General features: G+C 44.5%; 1 non-coding gene across 1 annotated transcript; it reads right to left on the bottom strand.

The window, feature by feature from the left end:
• Nucleotides 1-10,596: 10,596 nt before the first annotated feature.
• On the bottom strand, nucleotides 10,597-10,781 carry LOC140468700 (U2 spliceosomal RNA). The gene has a single exon (XR_011955805.1). It is a non-coding gene; the product is annotated as a U2 spliceosomal RNA (small nuclear RNA).
• Nucleotides 10,782-21,210: the final 10,429 nt, after the last annotated feature.

The raw sequence follows: 21,210 nt of genomic DNA, 5'->3' as shown, positions 1-21,210 counted from the left end.
CCTTATCACCTCTCTTAAACAGTGGCACACGATAGCCAACTTCCAGTCTTCCGGTATCTCACCGGTGACGATCAATAATAAAAATATTCAGCAAGGGGCCCAGCAATAACTTCCCTAGCTTCCCACTTCGAAGGGTATACCTAATCAAGCCCTTGGGATATATCCATTTTGATGCATACCAAGACATCTAGCGCTTCCTCCTCTGCAATGTGGCCATCTTTCAAGATTTCGCCATCGATACCCCTGCATTCTATATCTTCCATATCCTTCTCCACAGTAGCACTGTTGCAAAATACTCGTTTAGTATCTCCCCCATCTCCTGTGGCTCCACACAAAGGCCGGCTTGCTGATCTTTGATGGGCCCTATTCTCTCCCTCCTTACCCTTTTGGGTCTAATGAATTTGTAACAACCTTTTGAATTCTCCTCAACCCTATTTTCCAAAGCTATCTCATGTCCCATTTTTGCCCTCCTGACTTCCCTCTGGAGTGTACTCTTACTGCCTTCATACTCCTCGAAGCATTCACGAGATCCATCCCGTGTTAACCTGACATATGCTTCCATCGTTATCGTAAGCAAACGCATAATTCCTATCGTCATTTGCATTCCCTTTCACCCAAACAGCACTGTACTGTCTCTAGACTATCGTTACCTTATTTCTGGAGGCTTCCCATTTTCCATCCTCTGTTTACCCGCTGCAGTATGATAGTTTTTTTAAAGTTCTTGCCTCATACCATCAAATTTTGCCTTTCTTCAATTTAGAACTTCACCTGTTAGATCTGGTCTATACTTTTCCTTCACTATTTTAAAACTAATAGAATTACTGTTGCTGGCCTCAAAGTGCTCCCCCACAAACACGTCAGTCACCTTCCCTGCCTTATTTCCCAAGAGTAGTACTTAGGTTTTGCCCCTTCTCTATTAGGTACATCCACATACTGACTCAGAAAATTTTCTTATACACTCTTAACAAATTCCCCTCCCTCCAAATATTTAATGCCATGGTCGTCACAGTCTATGTTAGAAATTTAAAATCACTTACCATAACGAACCTATTGTTCTTACAGATAACTGAAATCTCTTTACAAATGTGTTTCTGGATTTCCCCGTGACTGTTATGGGGTCGATAATTCAATCCCAATAAGGTGATTATCGCTTTCTTATCTGTCAGTTTCAACCAAATAACTTCGCTGGATGTATTTCCGGGAATATTCTCCCTAAGTACAGCTGTAATGTTATCTCTTATCACAAATACCACTTCCCCTCCTCTTTTACTTCCCTTTCTCTCCTTCCTGTAATATTTGAATCCTGGAACATTAAGCTGCCAGTCCTATCCATCCCGGAGCCACGTTTCTGTCCGATGTTCCTAACCATGCCCTGAATTCATCTGTCTTCCCTTTCAGACCTGTTGCATTGAAAAAAAGCAGTTTAATTAATCAGTCCGACTTTGTTCTCTGCTTTGTCCCTGTCTGCCCTAATGGCTTGACTCACTTCGTATCTCAACTGTACAGTCTCGAATTGATCTGTTTCCTCACTATCTCTTTGGGTCCCCCAACTCTCTCCACCTTACTAGTTTAAATCCTCCTAAGCAGCTCTAGCAAATCTCTCTGCCAGTATATTAGTCCCCTTCCAATTCAGGGGGTAAACAATCCTTCTTTTACAGTTCATTTTTTATCCCAGAATATATTCCAATGTTCCAGAAATGTGAATCATTCTCCCATGCACCAGCTCTTCAGCCACACATTCATCTGCTCTCTCCTCCTATTCCTACCCTCACTAGCTTGTAGTACCGGGATTAATCCAGATAGTAGTACACTCAGGGACATCCTTTTTAAATTCCTGCCATACTTTCTATATTTTGTCTTCAGAATCTCATCCTTTTACCTTCCCATGTCATTTGCGTTCAATGTGTACAATGACCTCCTGCTGGTCCGTCTCCCCCTTGAGAATATTCTGCTGAAACATCCTTGATCCCAGCATCAGGGAAGCAGCACACCATTCTGATTTTTCGCTGCTGGCCACGGAAGCAACTGTCTGAACCCTTGACTAGAGAGTCTCCGAATGGAATCGATCGCTTGGAACGCATGTCCCCTCCTCGCTCTTTTCAGCTGTCGCTTTAGGTCCTTTCTGGCTAACCATAAGCTTTCAAGTGCCTTCACGGTTCACTAAAGTTTCTCGAACAACTTTCCCCCTGTCTGACAGGTACATACCTCTCAAGGACACGCATTAGCTGTTCTTTGAACAAGCTCCACATTTCAGTATAGAGTCATAGAGTCATAGAGATGCACAGCATTGAAACAGACCTTTCAGTCCAACCCTCCCATTCCGACCAGATATCCCAACCAAATCTAGTCCCATCCTCAAGTACCCGGCCCAGATCCCTCCAAACCCTTCCTATTCATATACCCATTCAAATGCCTCTTAACTGTTGCAATTGCACTAGCCCCCACCACGTTCTCTGGCAGCTCATTCCTCGTACGTTCCACCATCTGCATGAAAAGGTTGTCCCTTAGGTCTCATTTATATCTTTCCCTTCTCACCCTAAACCTATGCCCTCTTGTTCTGGACTCCCTGACGCCAGGGAGAAGACTTTGTCTATTTATGGTATGTATGCCCCTCATAATTTTCTAAACCTCTATAAGGTCACCCGTCAGCCTCCGACGCTCCAGGGAAAACAGCCCCAGCCTCTTCAGCCTCTCTCTGTAGCTCAGATCCTCCAACCCTGGCAACATCTTTGTAAATCTTTTCTGAAGCTTTTCAAGTTTCATAACATCTTTACGATAGGAAGATGAGCAAAATTGCACGCAATATTCCAACAGTGACCTAACTAATGTCCTGTACACCAGGAAAATGACCTCCCGTCTCCTGTACTCAATACTCTGACCAATAAATGCAAAAACACCAAACGCCTTCTTCACTATCCTCCAATTTCAAGGAGCTACAAACCTGCATTCCAACGTCTCTTTGTTCAGCAACACTCCCTAGGACCTTACCATTAAGTGTACAAGTCCTGCTAAGATTTGCTTTCCCAAAATGCAGCACCTCGCATTTATCTGAATTAAACTCTATCTGCCACTTCTCAGCCTATTGGCCCACCTGGTCCAGATCCTGTTGTAATCTGAGATAAGCCTCTTCGCTGTCCACTACACCTCCAATTCTGGGGTCATCTGAAAACTTACTAAGTGTACCTCTTATGCTCGCATCCAGCTTTGAGTTTATAAATGACAACACCAGGAAATGACCATCAAGCGGAAGAAGTATCCATCTCCAATTGGCTTCCTGTGACATCACTGAATGCATAACTATCAACAATTTGGACCTATCATTGTCAAGAAAATGAGTTGGTCCAGCCATACAACTGCTGTAGTCACGGAGTTATGTCAGATACTCTGATCGTTGTGGTGATAAGCTCCCTGTCTGCCTATCCAAAACATGTCCACCACGCACAGAGCACAGCTCAAGGTGTGGTGAGTGCTCTCCATTTATCCGCCTGGATGCAGCTCAAATGCAGCATTGAGTGCAACACTCACAAAGCTCCACATTGTGCATGGCAAACACACAATGAATCGGGTTGCTAAACATCACATTCAGTACTCACTCCATTCACCAATGGCACGCAAAACCAGCAATGAACACCACCGACAAGATGCAGACTAGGACCACAGCAACTCTCTTTCAACAGCACCTCACAAACATGACCAAAGGCAGCAGATGCATGGAACCACCATCACATGAAAGTTGTCTTTCAAGGACGATTTCTTTCTGACTTGTTAATATATCACCATTACTTCACTATTACTGGGAAATCCAGGAAATGCTGACGTTCAATCAGGCAGATTTCCAAAATCATCACAAAGGTGATTAGAGCTGTGCAATGAACACTGGCCTGGCCATGAAAGCTCATTTTCCACGTCAACATTTAAAAATGCCAGAATCCCAGGAGGATATCTCTGAAACTGATGAGTGGTTCGTGTCGAAGGGAATGTTTTAGATGACAGCTAACATGAGAAAAGTCAAGGTCACTCCATACATGTACCACCCTCTGCGTGAAAATGTTGCCCCTTCGGTCACATTTATATCTTGCCCCTCTCACCCTAAATCTATGCCCTCAAGTTCTGGACTCTCCGACCACAGGGTTGATCCTTGGTGATGAGGTTTTGTCGAATTTAGGGTGTCATTTATTCCAATGCATCATCCGTGTTATAGTTTATTTTTCTGAATCCAATGACGTCCCCAACTCTTGCTGTTCTCAAGACCTTTTGCTTCTGTTGTCTGTGCTGGGTAGTGATCGATGCTTTGGTGTTCCCTGCTCCAGATGCCTTCACTGAATTAAGTGTCGGATCCCTTGTCTTCAAATGTGGATCAATTTTGCGACTTTCAGAGTTGAGACAACGTATTCTGTACAGGGATGTTGAAATGCCAGGGAGTGATCTAAGTAGGGAGCATTCTTCTGTAATGGGGAGCTGGAGGTGTATTGGGAAGCTCCATTTTATTTTCTTTATTGAAGGGATGTGGGTGTCACTGCCTCGGTCAGCACTTACCACCCTTTCCTAACTGCCCAGAGACCAGGTAAGAGTCAACCAGGATATTTTCGATCTGGAGTCACATGTAGACCAGACCAGGTAAGGATGACTGTTTACCTTACATAAAGGGCATTACTGAATGAGATGAGATTTCCTTTCCAACAACTGACAGCCGTTGTATTGCCACACTTCAAAATTATAAGTCTACATTATTTTTGAATTGAAATTCCATTATCTACTGTGGCAGGTATTGAAACCAGTTCCCCAGAACATTGTGTAAGTTCCTGAATTAATAGTCCAGTGATAAAATTATTAGGCCATCACTACCCCCAATCTTAAGCATTTTTTTTCAGAATCCAGAGAGGTTGCTTTAGAATCCAAATAATAGTACACTGTTTGGGTCTTGGAGAACGAGCTGTGGTCTGATTCTTGTGAAGTCCTCGGAGAGTACTGATTGAACAATGGCAATTCCTCGCCCCAGTGTGTTCTCTGAATCTGGCAGGAGGATCTCTATTCACAAGGAGAGGAGGTTTGTTTCAGTGAGAACTGTGGAATACAGTCGGGTTAGCTGGTGGGGTGAGTGGTAGGGGCGTGTGGATTGGTCATTTCTTACTAAGTTCTGATTGTGGTGGGTATCCAATCTGGGACATGCTGGTTGGGTTCACTGGTGAATATCTTCATAGCTCAGATTGCCAGGGTGTTCAGAGCATGGGATTCAATGCCCTATTACTTATTTACTCATATTTGGGAGGCCATCTTTTTCTGGATACTATACAGTGATTCAATGCCCTATACTGCCATTCATATCGCATGGATGTATAATTCTAGGGGCAATCTCAACCGTGGAGGCTCAACAGAAATTTTGTCATCCATGTCTCTGTTAGGTGTCTCCCATTCTTTGTTTTATTGATCCTGCATATCTTTGTGTGGATGTTATGGTCTTACGGCCAACTCCAGCCAGTCAGAGTAACATATAAAGCTGCTGATATCAACCCCTGTCAACCCCAATAAAATGTTATGTACACAACTGTATTTCTGGGAGTAATCTGCTTCTCATTTTCTTCCCTATGCCTTTCAAAAGTGCAAATGATACAGTACAGGAGTTCAAATTTTGTAAACTTCATGTGACATGGCACAACAATTATCTCTGTGTTAAAATTCATCACATACAGTCTGGGCTCAGACACAGAAATGTTTGATCAGTAACTTCAAGTTCCTTTTTTTTCCCCTTTCTCTCTCTTATAGTAAGTCTCGTGACGATTGTTTTCTTGGCTCGGGGCAAAAGTGGTCTTTCTTCATGCAGCAATTGCTATCTGGTGGCCATGGCAACGTCTGATCTACTGTTCATTGCTTTTGAGGTCATACTTCTTCGATTTCCATTTTATTATTATCCACCATGTTTCCTGGACATCACTCCCATTTGTTGCGTTCTCTATGCCCTGAGCTGTTTGACCATTGATTGTTCTGTCTGGTTCACTGCCGCTTTTTCTTTTGATCGATTTGTCACTATTTGTTTTCATCAGCTGAAATCTCAGTATTGCACAGAGAAAACTGCAATGAGGGTTCTTGCAACAATCTGTATTTTTTTTTTCTTTAAAGAATATTCCCAACTTCTTTCGTTATGAACCTGGAAAGATCATTAACAATGTTCCATGGTACTGCTATACCAGGTCCAGTTATTATAATGGCCTTCAGTGGGCAAGTTTTAAATATTTTGAACAATTCTTAACACCCATGTTCCCATTCACTTTCATTCTCTGACTGTCAGGCACATCTATGAGGCTATGAAGGTACGGAAGGGACTGAGGGGTCAGAGAAACACAGCGAATGATCTAGAAATAGACAACAGACGGAATTCTGTAATTTTACTTTTTTCCATATCTGCCAGCTTCATACTTCTGTGGTTGATGTATATTTTATATATTTTTCATGTCGGTCATTCCTTGCATCGTGCTGCTTTTCGTCTCTTTCTCCAAGCTGCCTTAATGCTACGGAACCTAAGTTGATGCACAAATGCTTTTATTTATGTGGTGACTCAGAAAAACTTCAGAGACCAGTTAAAGTACGCAGTGAAATATCCAGCTATAAAAGCAATAAAATTGATGAATAAATCCAAGTAACAAAGAGCCAACATGAGATGCAGCAGATAATGGAATGTGTGGTCGACATGAGGATTGTACTGAAAGGAGAAGGAGGAGCAGCAAAATGATAACACTCCCTTTCTAATGGGCATGGAATGACTCCAACTGCGGGGCAGAATGAAAGAGACAGGAGGAGCGAAGCCAGTGTGAAGTGTTGTTAGCAAGGAGCAACTGTTCATAGAAAGTTGACCAACAAAGCATAACAGAAAGAGGAGCTAGATATGCACAAATATATTTTTCCCGAGTAATCCGTTCTCAGTGAGTGAAGCGAGTACAAATATAAATGATCTGAAAGAAAGTGTCAGCATTCACTGCACGACAGAGTGGCTAAAGTAACAACAGTCTTCTGACCACGCTTCCTCACTGAATTCTCTGATTCACTCATCGGAACCAAAGTTAAAAAAATGGAAAAAGTTTCCTGTAACAAAGATTAAAAGATATACTGTTTACAAATGTATTTCAGCAATACTTTACTTTTTCTGTTTCCATTCAGTTTCCCCGGCCTGATGTTGATACTACTCCCTATCTTAATTTGTTTCGTTCCATGATTCAGTTGTTATGTTGGTGGGGAATACAAGGCCAAGTCACAGGGCTCAAAGGCAAGTGGGATGCGAACTCGGGAATGAAGTTGGATGTGGCAGGTGTGTGAACATCCTTACTGCTTCCATTAAAATTTTTAGTGTCTCTTAGTGACTCTGGAGGAGCCCTGTTTCCATTGTGGCTTCATAAAAAACGTGTGATAAATTCAAAAATATATTTGCACCATCATGAAGAATTGTTTGCTTCTGCAAAACGGCTCCAAAATCCCTGCCTCCCTGAAGCATTGTCACCACTGTACCCTTCTATTCCAGTGCCATATCAGCTGGATACCAAATTACAAAATCCATGTCTTTATTTTGTTCAAATTTCTTCTATTCGCCTAGTTTGCATATCCCAACAAATCCCAATATTCCCTGATTATCTGGTGACTACCAGATCCAACACAGATACATTGTCCTCCAAATTCTTGGTTGTCAATTCTCACTTGTAAATTCAAAATCTTCCATGTTCCTCCACTGAATTCTTTACTTTTTTGGACTGGTGTGAACCTTGTTTTATAAACTCTCTATCAAAGTGTTAGATATTGTCCTGTGCTGTCAAAGTTACCAGCATGTGCAATGGTGAAATAAGTTACAGATCGCTTTGCAGTAAGTCAAATGAAATGTCAGATAAGAACTCCATAAACAATAGTAAGTCTAATGATTGGGAGTAGATTCAGATTAGTTTATGTTTCGATGAGGTTGCTGCCCACCATTCATGCAAATACATTCACCTCTGTCTTCATTTATTCAGCAACGGGAAGTTCCAGCTTGTTGATGGTCACTTGGTCTACATCCCTCCTTTCCTTGCACATTCATCTGGTTATGGGCTAAAAGACTCTTAAATACACCTATCATATCCGTCTCCATTAACATCCTTGATATTATGTTCCAGACGCCTACTATTCTCTGTGGAAAAACAACCTTGCCACACATCTCGTTCGAACTTTCCCACTTTCGTCTTAAATGTATGCTCCACAGTTTGAGACATTTCAATTCTGGGAAAGAGATTTTGACTGTCAACTCTATTTATGTGTCTCATAATTTTATACACTTCCACGGAGTCTCCCCTCAACCTCCGCTGCTCCGAGAAAAACAACCTGAGTTCTTCCAGAGTCTCTTCATAGCTCATACCATCTAATACAACAAGCATGCTGTTAAACCTCTTCTGCACCCTTCACATCCTCCCTGTAATGTGGCGACCAGAATTCAACACAACACTCGAAGTGAAGCCGAACTGAAGTCTGATAAAGCTGCAACATGACATCCTAACTCTCCTTTCTCGCCTGCACTTTGTGTCGAGTCCATGAGCTTCTATATTTTCCCACACAGCTCTCTCCTTTACAAACTTTACCTCACAACGTTACCCGTCCCCTAGCCCCAGCCCTATGGTGTCGCCGTGCCAACCATCACATGGTAACCACCACACCAAAACCAGGACAGTGAAGGTAACTCGAACTACCACAGTAACCCACGTCCTAGTCTCCCTCCGTCTCTAATATGGTGCCTTTCCCATCCCTTCCACAATGCCTGTCTACTCTGCCGACAAGAAGGCTGCCCCCATTGCCGAGAACTGACTTCCCCAGTAACACAGTTACTGCAGGGGCCGCCGAATCTCTCCTTGAGAATTTCATAGAACTGATCCACAAATGACAGGAACGGACAGTGACAGCATGGATTGGTGAACAGAAATGCAAGATTGAAAATTCTACTGGAGCATTCCGGGAATATTATGAGTAGTTTGTGTTGCCAACTCTCTTGACTGCAGTGACACAGATTCTCTGATCCTGATTGTCCTAAAAAATGTCAATGTCCGTGGACATGCTGTTCCAGGATCTCCTGACTGAATCCTATCTTTCTTGCCCTGACTGAGAACTGGCTCCCTGAGGCTTTGAGACGTGACCTTTTGGATAAAGCACATGCAGTGTTTTTGCTGCTTTAGCTGCTGTTCCAAGTGCCTGACAGATTAGCCCCTTGACTGGTCACCGCTAACAACAACGATAAGGTGCCTGTCTTATGTCTGCGACAAAAAAACAGGCAAGACAGGAACACTGTGAAACATGATGTACTGATCGAGGGATCAAAGTGTAAAAAAGCAAAGGTCAGGCAGAGATGCTGTGCCCCTCCACGAGCAGGACGTGTCTCAGGCGCTGGAGAGTTTGTAGTGTTCTTCGAGTAATAATGTACTTTTGGACTGGTAATTGTACATCTTGATGCACTGTATGTTTTAAACTCGGGCTCATTTCGCCAGCTCTGCAAGTATCTATTGGACTGATTAATTTGAGAATCGACTCTCAGAGTAATATGCCTCTGACTTGTTCATTCGTGAACCACACGCAATTGTGTCCGACATCAGTGAATATGCAATCTGATTGAACTGACAGGCCTTTGAACTGAGAAAATAAAGCCGTCACAAACACACCTATTGATTCTGGTTGTTCTTGCACGCTGATGAAAAAAATTCTTAATGATTTACAATGGTGTTCCCAGGTTTGGAGTGGTTTCAGCTACAGGGCAAGGCTGAATGTGCTGGGGCTCTTTTCCCTGGAGCTTCGGAGGCTGAGGGTTGACCGTATAGAGGTTTAGAAAATCATGAGGGGCATGGATAGGGTAAACAGAAAAGGTATTTTCCCTGTGGTGGGTTGTCCAGAACGAGAGGTCATCGGTTTAGGGTGAGAGAGGAAAAAGTTAAAGGAACCTAAGGGGCAATGTTTTCATGCAGAAGATGGAGTCTATGCGGAATGAGCTGCCAGATGAAGTGGTGGAGGCTGGTACAATTACAACATTTTAAAGACATCTGGTTGAGTATATGAAGAGTTTAGAGGGATATGGGCCAAGTGCTGGCAAATAGGACTGCATAATTGGTTCGAAAATCTGGTCAGCACGGACGAGTTGTACTGTATATTCTCTGTGAGTTTATGTGCTTTACAAACATCAGTTCTTTTCCTGCTTCACAGCTTTCTCAAAATCTCTCGTTCAATAAATCCGAGTCATCATCGTCATCATCAAAATTCAAACTGTTGATTACTTCAATAGTTTCATCTTCTCCATTTTGTTTTCTGAAATGCCATTTGACATTGCTGGTGGGCAACTTTGTTTTAATTCTGCTGTTCGGAGTTGGGAGTTGGTGGGAAGGGGCGGCATGCAGCAGGGATGAAGTGTTAACATTGAGGGTAAGTGCTGAACATGCAGAAAGTAACAGGTGAAGAGCAACCGGGAACAAATGATTTGCACGAATGCGAGTCTGACTTGACCAAAAGGTTATCAGTACGCTTTCTTACACACAGACTCGGTCGATGAGAAATAAAGCTAACACACAAAAAAGTGAACTAATAAAGCTGCTTTTCGTATTCTTTTATGAGGGGTGCACGATTCTCAGAAACACTGCAATACCAGGACGATGTGCGAAGTTGGTTGAGCAAGCACCTAATCCAACTTCTTCCTGCAAAATTCAGAATAATATTCAGTCCCTAATTCATGGATGGATCAGATATTAAAGCTGACAAGAACACACATGATCTCTGCTAAAACATCGAGAAGTGATCCTGGTGTTATTATCATGATTAGAGTGGTGCAGGAAAAGCACAGCAGGTCAGACAGCATCCAAGGAGCAGGGAAATCGACTTTTTGGGCAAAAGCTCTTTATCAGACATGACGCTGGGAGCCTCGTGGGTGAGGAGATAAATGGGATGGGGTGGGGGTAGGTTGAAGGTAGCTAAACTGCAATAAATGTGTCGAGGTGGGGGTAAAGGTGATAAGTCGGAGAGAAGAGTGCAGCAGATCGGTGGGAAGGAAGATTGACAGGTGGTACAGGTCATGAAGTTGGTGCTGAGCTGGGAGGTTGGAACTGGGATAAAGTGGGGGTGTAGGAGAAGTGAGGAAGCTGGTGAAATCCACATTGATGCCATGGGGTTGAAGTGTCCCAAGACGGTAGATGAGGCGTTTTTCCTTCAAGTGTTGGGTGGTGAGAAGGGGCGATGGAGGAGGCCCAGGACATGCATGTTCTTGGCAGAGTAGAAGCGCGAATTGAAAGCTTCAGCCATGAAGCAGGCGGTTTGATTGGTGTGGGTGTCCCGGAGATATTGTCTGAAGTGCTCTGTGAGAAGGTGTCCGGTCCTCCCAATGTAGAGGAGACTGAAACGGAAGCAACAGATACAATAAATGACATTGGTGGATGTGCAGGTGAAGCTTTGACGGATGTGGAAGGCACCATTCGGGCCTTGGACGGAGGTGAGTAAGGAGGTGTGGGCAATTCCTCAGCCGACTCTTCCTCAGCTCCACTCGTCCAAGCGATGGTGCGAACTGAGCATGCACATCCCCGAAAGCTTCCGTGTAAACCTGTTTCACCTTGTCTCGTCAGTCTCCACAATCCTTCCGATCGTGTGGTTTCCAGAACAGAACACAATGCTCCAGCTGAACCTGAACTGGTGCATGATAAAAAAACACAACATCATATCATTGCTCTCACAGTCTCTGTCACTGTGAACAAGGACCAGGAGACAATGTTCTTTATGAGATATTCTCTCAGCCTATCCTGCCAACATCCTGTACATGTACATCCTGCTCCTGTTAAACCCCTTTTTGATTTGGAGCCAAACTGTCGATTGACTCTTCTTCTGCCCGAAATCTATCACCTCACACCTCTCCACATTGGACTTCATCTGCATCCATCCATCTTCCACACCAAAGTACCAATAACTTTCTGACATTCAACACGACACTGCTAACAGCTCTTAGCTTCCCTTTTTTTTACTGTCAGCGACATATTTCGACATTGTTCCTGCATACTAGGAAACAATGAACATCGAGAATACCAAGCACTCCCACATTTACCCAACATCTCTGGCCTTTGTTCAGTGTGTGTGTGTGTGTGTGTGTGTGTGTGTCTGTGTGTGTGTGTGTGTCTGTGTGTGTGTGTGCGTGTGTGTGTGTGTGTGTGTGTGTGTGTGTGTGTGTGTGTCTGTGTGTGTGTGTGTGTGTGTGTGCGTGTGTGTCTGTGTCTGTGTCTGTGTGTGTGTGTGTGTGTGTGTGTGTGTGTGTGTGCGTGTGTGTCTGTGGCTGTGTGTGTGTGTGTGTGTGTGTGTGTGTGTGTGTGTGTGTGTGCCAAGTATCCATTTTCACACCCAAACTCCTGGATAATCACATCAAGTCTTCCTCACTGTCCTATTCCAATCTCCTGGCAATTAATGGGAACGTATCATTTGTCTACCTTTTTGACTGCACTGTCACATTAACTTTCTGATCATTGTGTACCAGGTCCTATCATTGCCAAAGGATGGCAATGTTTCATAATTTCTTTCCATTTTAAACATAAGCATTCAGGTTTTATCTTTCCTTCCTACCATCGTGAATCACATTTCACCACATCATGCCTGAATGGATAAATTTAAATTATTTTTCCAGTGAAATGTTAAGAGAACTTATTACCACTGTTAGGAAGTTTTGGTCACGTGGAATCCAGGGAAGGCTTGCCATTTGGATGTAAAATTGGCATGAAATTAGGAGACAGAAGGTGGAGGATGATGTTTAGTTTTCGGACTGGAGGCCTGTGACCACAGGTGAGCTGCAAGGATTGGCGCTGGTTCTGGATTACTGGTGCTGGAAGAGAGCAGCTGTTCAGGAAGCATCCGAGGAGCAGTAAAATCGACGTTTCGGGCAAAAGCCCTTCATCAGGAATAAAGGCTGCGAGCCTGAAGCGTGGAGAGATAAGCCCGAGGAGGGTGGGGGTGGGGAGAAAGTAGCCAAAAGTACAATAGGTGAGTGGGGGAGGGGATAAAGCTGATCGGTCGGGGGTGGGGGAGGGTGGAGTGGATAGGTGGAAAAGAAGATAGGCAGGTAGGACAAGTCATGGGGACAGTGCTGAGCTGTAAGTTTCGAACTCGGGTGAGGTTGGGGAAGGAGAAATGAGGAAACTGTTGAAGTCCACCTTGATGCCCTGGGGTTGAAGTGTTCCGAGGTGGAAGATGAGGCGTTCTTCCTCCAGGCATCTGGTAGCGAGGGAGCGGCGGTGAAGGAGGCCCAGGACCTCCATGTCCTCAGCAGAATGGGAGGGGGGTTCAAAATGTTTGGCCACAGGGCGATGTGGTTGATTGGTGCAAGTGTCCCGGAGATGTTCCATAAAGCGCACTGTCAGGAGGCGTCCAGTCTCCCCAATTGGGAGGAGACTGCATTGGGAGCAACGGATACAAGAAATGATATTCGTGGATATGCAGGTAAAACTTTGATGGATGTGGAAGGCTCCTTTCAGGCCTTGGACGGAGGTGAAGGAGGAGGTGTGGGCGCAGGTTTTGCAGTTCCTGCAGTGGCAGGGGAAGGTGCTAGAATGGGAGGGTGGGTTGCAGGGGGGCTTGGACCTGACTGGGTGTCACGGAGGGAATGCGGAAAGGGGTGTGGAGGGAAATATATCTCTGGTGATTGGGTCTTTTTGGAGGTGGCGGAAATGTCAGTGGATGATTTGGTTTATGCGAAGATTGGTAGGGTGGAAGGTGAGCACCAGGGGCGTTCTGTCCTTGTTACGGTTGGAGGGGTGGGGTCTGAGGGCGGAGTTGCGGGATATGGATGAGATGAGTTGGAGGGCATCTTTAATCACGTGGGAAGGAAAATTGCGGTCTCGAAAGAAGGAGGCCATCTGTTGTGTTCTGTGTTGGAACTAGTCCTCCTGGGAGCAGATACGGCGGAGGTATTGGGAATACGGGATGGCATTTTTGCAGGAGGTAGGGTGGGAAGAAATGTAATCCAGGTAGCTGTGGGAGTCGGTGGGTTTGTAAAAAATGTCAGTGTCAAGTCGGTCGTCATTAATAGAGATGGTGAGGTCTAGGAAGGGGTGCGAGGTGTCAGAGATGGTCCAGGTAAAATTAAGTTCAGGGTGGAATGTGTTGGTGAAGTTGATGAATTGCTCAATCTCCTTGCAGGAGCCCGAGGTGGCGCCAATGCAGTCATCAATGTAGCGGAGGAAGAGGTGGGGATTGGTGACGGTGTAATTAGGAAAGATCGACTGTTCTACGAAGCCAACAACGAGACAGGCATAGCTGGGGCCCATACGTGTACACATGGCTACCCTTTTGGTCTGGAGGAAGTAGGAGGATTCGAAGGAGAAATTGTTACGGGTGAGGACCAGTTTGGCCAAACGAATGAGACTGTCGGTGGAAGGGTAATGTTGGAGACGTCGGGAGAGGAAGAAACGGAGGGCTTGGAGGCCCTGGTCATGGCGGATGGAGGTGTGGAGAGACTGGATATCCATGGTGAAGATGAGGCATTGGGGGCCGGGGAAAAGGAAGTCTTGGAGGAGATGAAGGGCGTGGGTGGTGTCTTGAAAGTATGTGGGGAGTTCCTGGGGAGTCCGTCATGAGGTCAAATAATCTTCAGCTGCTTCATCAATGACCTACCCTCTCTCATAAAGTCAGAAGTGGGAATGTTCGCCGATGATTGCACAATGTTCAGCACCATTCGCAACTCCTCAGATACTGAAGCAATTTGTGCTCAAATGCAACAAGACCTGGACAATATCCAGGCTGGTGTCGACAAGTGGCAAATAACCTTCACGCCATACAAATGCCAGGCAATGTCCATCACCAATAAGATACACTCTCTCCACTGCCCATGACATTCAATTTTATTATCATCACGGGATCCCCCACTGTCAACATTCTTGGGGCCACCATTGACCAGACCTCAACTGAATTCACCACATAAACACAGTGGTTACAAGAGCAGGTCAGAGACTAGGGGTACTGTGCCGAGTAAGTAACCTCCTGGCACTCCAAAGTCTATCCACCTTTGATAAAGCACAAGCCAGGAGTATAATGGAATACGCCCCAATTGATTGGATGAGTGCAGCTCCAACAACACTCAGGAAGATTGACAAATCCAGGACAAAGCAACCAGCTTGATTGGCACCACAGCAGCCAGGGAAAACGTCCCAGCATTTCCAGCCACTCCGTGTAACTTAAACTCTCTATTCCTGGTGACTTCGTCGTGGGCAGCACGGTGGCACAGTGATTAGCACTACTGCTTCATAGCGCCAGGAAACCCCAGTTCAATTCTCGCCCCAGGCGGTTGACTACGTGGAGTTTGTACAGTGTCTGTGTGGGATTCCTCTGGGTGCTCCGGTTTCCTCTCAAAGTCCAAAGATGTGTGGGTTAAGTTAATTGGCCATTTGGAATTACCTGTCGAGTTAGTTAAAGGGTAAGTGTAGAGTTTTGGCGTGTCGGTGTGGATTTGTTGGGCCAAACGGCCTGTTTCCACACTATAATAATCTAAAAATAAACGTTTCAGAATTCCTCCGACTTTGCGAATATCCTTCCAAAAGCCGAGCATCCCGAACGCCATGCAGTGCCTTTAAAGTGGCCTTACCACTTTTGTGGACGTCCCAACTCCTATGCCAGGTGCTCTGATCAATGAAGGCAAATGCGCCATAAACTGCCTTCACCAGCCTGGCTACCTGTGACACCACTTTCAAGGAAGGGCATATCTGAACCTGCCACTGACTGTCCTCCCAGGCAAGCATTCCATACCCGCACCACCCACTGGCTGAAAACACTTTCTCTCAGAAAACCTTCCATCTGTGAGTATGGAATGCCAGTCGTAGCTTTATTTCAGTTCAATATCCCTTCCTCTCTGAGAATTGAAGTTCAGCTCAACAGTATTTTGGAAGAAATTTGCTTTTGTTAATATCTGTGTCTTTAGATTAATCATTTTTGTGCATAAGAAGCATTTTGTTACCATGAACCTGAACACATTCTCAAAAAGCATTGTGAGTAGACCAGCAGCTGCAGTCATTTCGCAGTCGATAACAGTAGAAATGGGCAATGATTGATCAGAATAGCCTAAAGAACCAAACTTAGGATTTGAATTGAGAGACTCAAATCAGATACTTATAACGGACTTCAAAGTTGGAAACTGTGCATGTGTTATATTATAAAGTTAGATTTTGAATAAATAAGTTTCCAGTTTTAACTGAAGATTCTGAACAAATCTCATCCTCAATAGGAAGAAAATTGTAATGTAATAGCAGAATGGAAAATGCACATAATAGAACATTCCTGTTTCAATTTAATGTACACAGCCCTAAGCAGATTTGAATCTTTTTTGTGATATGAAAATCTGTCTGTCCTTATTAATTAACAGTGAAATATCTCAGCCAATTGTTCAGTTTTCATCTCTCAATTATAGAATATACTTATAATAGTCAATATTTTTAAGCCAGTTCTATTAGTCCTGAATAACAGAATTAGAATTAATGGTTTTTATACCTTATTACATTGTCGATGATCTGTGTCAGTGCCTCATGTTTAATTTAAAGCATGGCTGCATTGATTAATGTTCACCTGGACCATCCATTAAAAGAAAGTGAGCATTGTCCGTTGGATGGGAGTGGTTTGGGTGCTCAGACGGGGCACGGATCGGGTGTCAGATGGGGGGTCAGACGTGGGCAAGGTTTAGGAGTCAGATGGGGATGGGTTTGGGGACGGAAAATGTCTGGGTTGGGGATCGGACGGGGTGGGTTTGAGGCGGGTCAGATGGGGCAGGAATTGGAGGTTGGATGGCGCGTGGTTTGGGAGACAGACGATGTCGAGGTTGGGGGTCAGACGGGGTCAGTGTTGGGGAGATGGAATGTGGGACTGGTTGGGTGTTGGACAAGTTTTGGAGTTTGGACGGGGGCGGGTTGAGGGATGGAATGGGGCGGATTTTTGAGGTTGGAAGAGGAGGGGTACAGGGTTTGGACGGGGTGCGGGGAATGCGGTGGTCACATGGGACAGGTGAGTTTGGACGGGGCAGGGTTGGTGGGGCGAGGGGCTACAAAGAGGGGGGCGTGGAGGCTTGCAGAGTCTCATACTCGGTGTGCTGCTGCCTAGTGTCCTGAACAGGGAGCAGAGTTAGCAAATGTTCGCTGTGTCAACCCCCATTGAACTGACGAGGAGAGAGATGTGGGCAGTGGCTTCAGCAATGCTGCAGGTCCCTTACACACGTGTATGCTTCTGCTCAGAAACAAACCCTGGGACGGAAAGACGGAGCAAGGCAAGTAGAGCGAGGAAAAGGAAACTTCAGAAAACTGGGAGCCCCACAGGAAAGGCATTGAAGCAATTAACCGAATCATCAATTATCCGAGCAAAATCATGGCCACCCATCTCATTCGGATAATCGAGGTTCCTCTGTATATAAACTGCACAGAAACATTCCATAATATTCCAGCCTGATGTTCACTCCTGAGTGTCCATTATTCTCTAAATAAATGCTCCAAACCCCTTCAAAAAATTCCGATCTCTAAATAATATTCTACACATAACACAAGTCTCCAAAACTCTCCATTAGATTCTCACTCCTGAGCATCTGTGATTCCATGTTTAAACGCCATAAACTCCTCAGTTAGATTCCTGGCTGTATTTAAATCCCCAATATTGGTTTAATCAACCTTGACTATACTCCTATTTGTATCTTATTCTTGGTACCTGTTACTCTGTAAATTAATCCCCCCATTCCTCAATTAGATTTCAGACTGAAACTCACTCTTCGGTGTATTATGCAAGACATAAACTCGCTGAGACCATCGATGAGATTCCAGTTCCTAACTCAGTATAAACCAAACGGTTGCATTTTAAATTGGGAGCAGAAATACAGAAAGCTAGAAATTAATTTCTGCCACATTCTGATTCTTCAACTATATTAGTTTGATGGAGCGTAGTGATTCAATGAGGCAGCTCACTGCCACCTTCTCAAGGGCTGATGGGATAAATGCTCAATGATTCTCACATCCCGTGAACCAATGAACATGAACAATCCCTTCCCCCTACTCATCACTCGCTGCTCCTGCAGGGTACGTCTGCAGGCCAAGCGAGGCTTCCTCAATTCCTTTTTCCCTTGCCCTTGGAATAATCAGCAAACAAGCCACAAGCTTGACACAAGCTGTGATTTGCGAACAAGGATACGGAAAATAATGTTGAATACCTAAGTCCTGGAGTGAAGGAGGACTTGACTCAATATTGCAGGGTCCGAGTAACAGGCAGGCAGTCTGACAGAGATACACACAAACACATGCACACACATAGACATACACCCTTGCTAACAGACGCACACAAAGACACACACACTCACTCGCTCAAACACACACACTCGCACAAACACACAGACAAATGCCCTCACACACAAACACGTACAGACACACAGACACACGCGCTCATACAAACACACACGCAGACGCACACTCGCACACATACTCACTAACAGACACATACGCACACAGACACAAACACAGGCACATGCGCACACACATGTACGCACACACATGCACACACACAACACACACACACGCACATGCCCACATAGATGCACACACAGACATACACGCACACGCACACACACACAGGTGCACACACATGGGCACACACATTGACACACACAATCGCTCACAGTTACACAGGGACACATAATGACAAAATAATATTGGGATTGACAAATATTAAAGCTCCACTAATCAATCCCTGGGTGTCAGATGAACGCAGGACATTCACACAGCTGGGTCAGTCTCAAGACTCACCTCTCTCTGATACTGAGAGGCTCCTGCATCACACTCTGGATTGGAATCAGACGCTGTGTTTGGGAGCAAGATGTGGCACCATGGGATTAGGACAATTGTCCATATGGATGTTCAGAACCAGCAATCTAACGAAATCAGAACAGATCAGAGAGAATCAAATAAATAACTTGGTGTTTAATTTGTGGAGTAGTTCCATTCTTGTTGTGTCAGTGTGTCTGTGTGTAAGATGGGGAGAGTACAGACTCTGCTTAAATCAGCATCTCCTGTGAGATTATACCTGCTTTTGAAGTTTTGATTCAGATATCGTCGATGGAGCTTCTGTCTGTATCTAACCCTGTGCTGTCCATTTCTCGGGTTGGTTGATGGAGATACAGTAAAGGCAGCTTTATTTTGTATCTAACCCCATCATGTTCCTTTCCTGATCGTGCCTGTTGGGGACAGGGCAGGGGTGTCTTTATTTTACAGCAATGGAACAGGAATAAACCATTCATCCCCTCAATCCTGTCCCATCAATCAATCCGATCATGGCTAATCTGTGGCCTAAGCTGAAAATGTGTTACTGGAAAAGCGCAGCAGGTCAAGCAGCATCCAAGGAACAGGAGAATCGACGTTTCGGGCATCAGCCCTTCTTCAGGAATGAGCAAAGTGTGTCCATATGGCTAAGATAAAAGGTTCTTCATAATCTGTGGCCTAACACCTCTTCCTTCGTTTGGCCCACATCCCTCAATACCTTCACTTAACAAGTATTTATCCGTTGCAGATGATCCAGCATCCACTGCTGTTTGTTGAAGGGGGTTTTCCTATCCTTTTTAACAAAGTGCTTCCTAACATCTCTCCTGAGTGCTCTGAGCCCTAATTCTCAGACATTGTTTCCTCTTGTTCTTGAATCTGCAACCAGCAGGAATCGTTTTCCTTGATCTTGCCTGTCTCACATTGTTTTTATCTTGAAGGATTTAATCAGATCACCCTTTAGCTTCTGCATTCTAGAGGAAACAGACCTCCTTTGTACAATCTCTTCTCAGAATGCAACCCTGAATTCCAGGATCATTCCTGTAAAAATCCTTTATACTCCCGATTTGTACTACACACGCTTGCACTGACAGAGATGTTCCCCCTCGCCCAGTCTATCAAAGTCACTTTGTAATTTCAAAGTACCATCTGCACTGTCTTCGCTGCCCAACTTTGTACCTAATCCCGTACTATTGTTGTCCGGGGAGTGTATGTCAGGAACAGTGTAGGGGGAGATTTACTCTGCATCCAGCCACATTTTATATCTGGGAGTTTTGGATGGGGACAGTGCAGAGGGGCCGTTACTCTGTATCTAACTCTATGCTGCCCCTGTCCTGAGAGTGTTTGATAGGAACAGTGTAGTGGGAGAGTTACTCGAACTAACCCCAAGCCGTCCCTGTCCTGGGAGTTGTTGATGGAGATAATATCGAGGGAAATTTACTCTGTATCTCATCCTATCCTCCCAGACTCTGGGAGATTCAGAAGGAGGAAGTGTAGAGGGACGCATACTCTGTATCTAACCCAGTAATGGAGATGCCCTAAGTGTATTTGATGGGGATTGGATAGGGAAAGTGGGTGATTGAATCAATATCTAACCCCACACTAATCTAGCCTGGGAATTTGGGAAGTTACAGCGTAGGGGGAGCTTTACTCTTAAACCAACCCATTCTCTATCTCCTCTGGATAGTTTGATCTGGTTTAGATATGGGAGTCTGATGAGTTGGCATTCGAACTGAAATAATGTGAGATGTGAAGTGATGTTAGATTGAAGACAAGATAAACTAAACGGTCAAATGTTACATTGGGAGAAGGAACACAGAAAGCTGCTGGTTTATTTCTGTTCTGTTACATCTCTCCAAGTTCCAGTTTATGGAGAAATACTGTCCCTGTCGGCAATGTTTCTCAAAATTATCATGGAAACGTGGATTCTCTTTGTAAAGGTAGGAAATGGAGAGAGCTCTTTGAAGGTGATTAAAATGCAAATTCCAGAAGCCGTTTACAGTAAATGCCTGAGACAATGTCACATTCCAGCAATGTTTGCCTTATTTTCCAAGCTTCTGAAAGGTTCCAATATACAAAAACTGAAACAGCTATCTTGCATTTTATGTACAAATCACCTTCAAACTCTTGATTAGATTCCAGTCTGTTACTGGCTCCCGGCCTCTGCTATTCTACATATAAAACCAACCTCAGTCACCTCGATAGGATTCCAACATGTAACTCACTTCCGTGTATCTATGGCTGTTTACGTTCACCACTTCAAACTCCTTGATTAGTATCCAGACTGTATATCACCCCCGGGTATTTATTATTCCAGACATAATCTATCTCAAACCCTTCAATTAGATCTCAGTTTGTAACTCACACTTGGTTTTCGTTTTTATATAAACAAAGACTGATCAATTGATTAGACTCTAATCTATTGCCCACT

The sequence above is a fragment of the Chiloscyllium punctatum genome, chromosome 47 (genome assembly GCF_047496795.1).
Source record: "Chiloscyllium punctatum isolate Juve2018m chromosome 47, sChiPun1.3, whole genome shotgun sequence".
Lineage (NCBI taxonomy): Eukaryota > Metazoa > Chordata > Chondrichthyes > Orectolobiformes > Hemiscylliidae > Chiloscyllium > Chiloscyllium punctatum.
The sequence above is the reverse complement of the archived record's forward strand: the minus strand, read 5'-3'. Positions and strand labels throughout refer to the sequence as shown.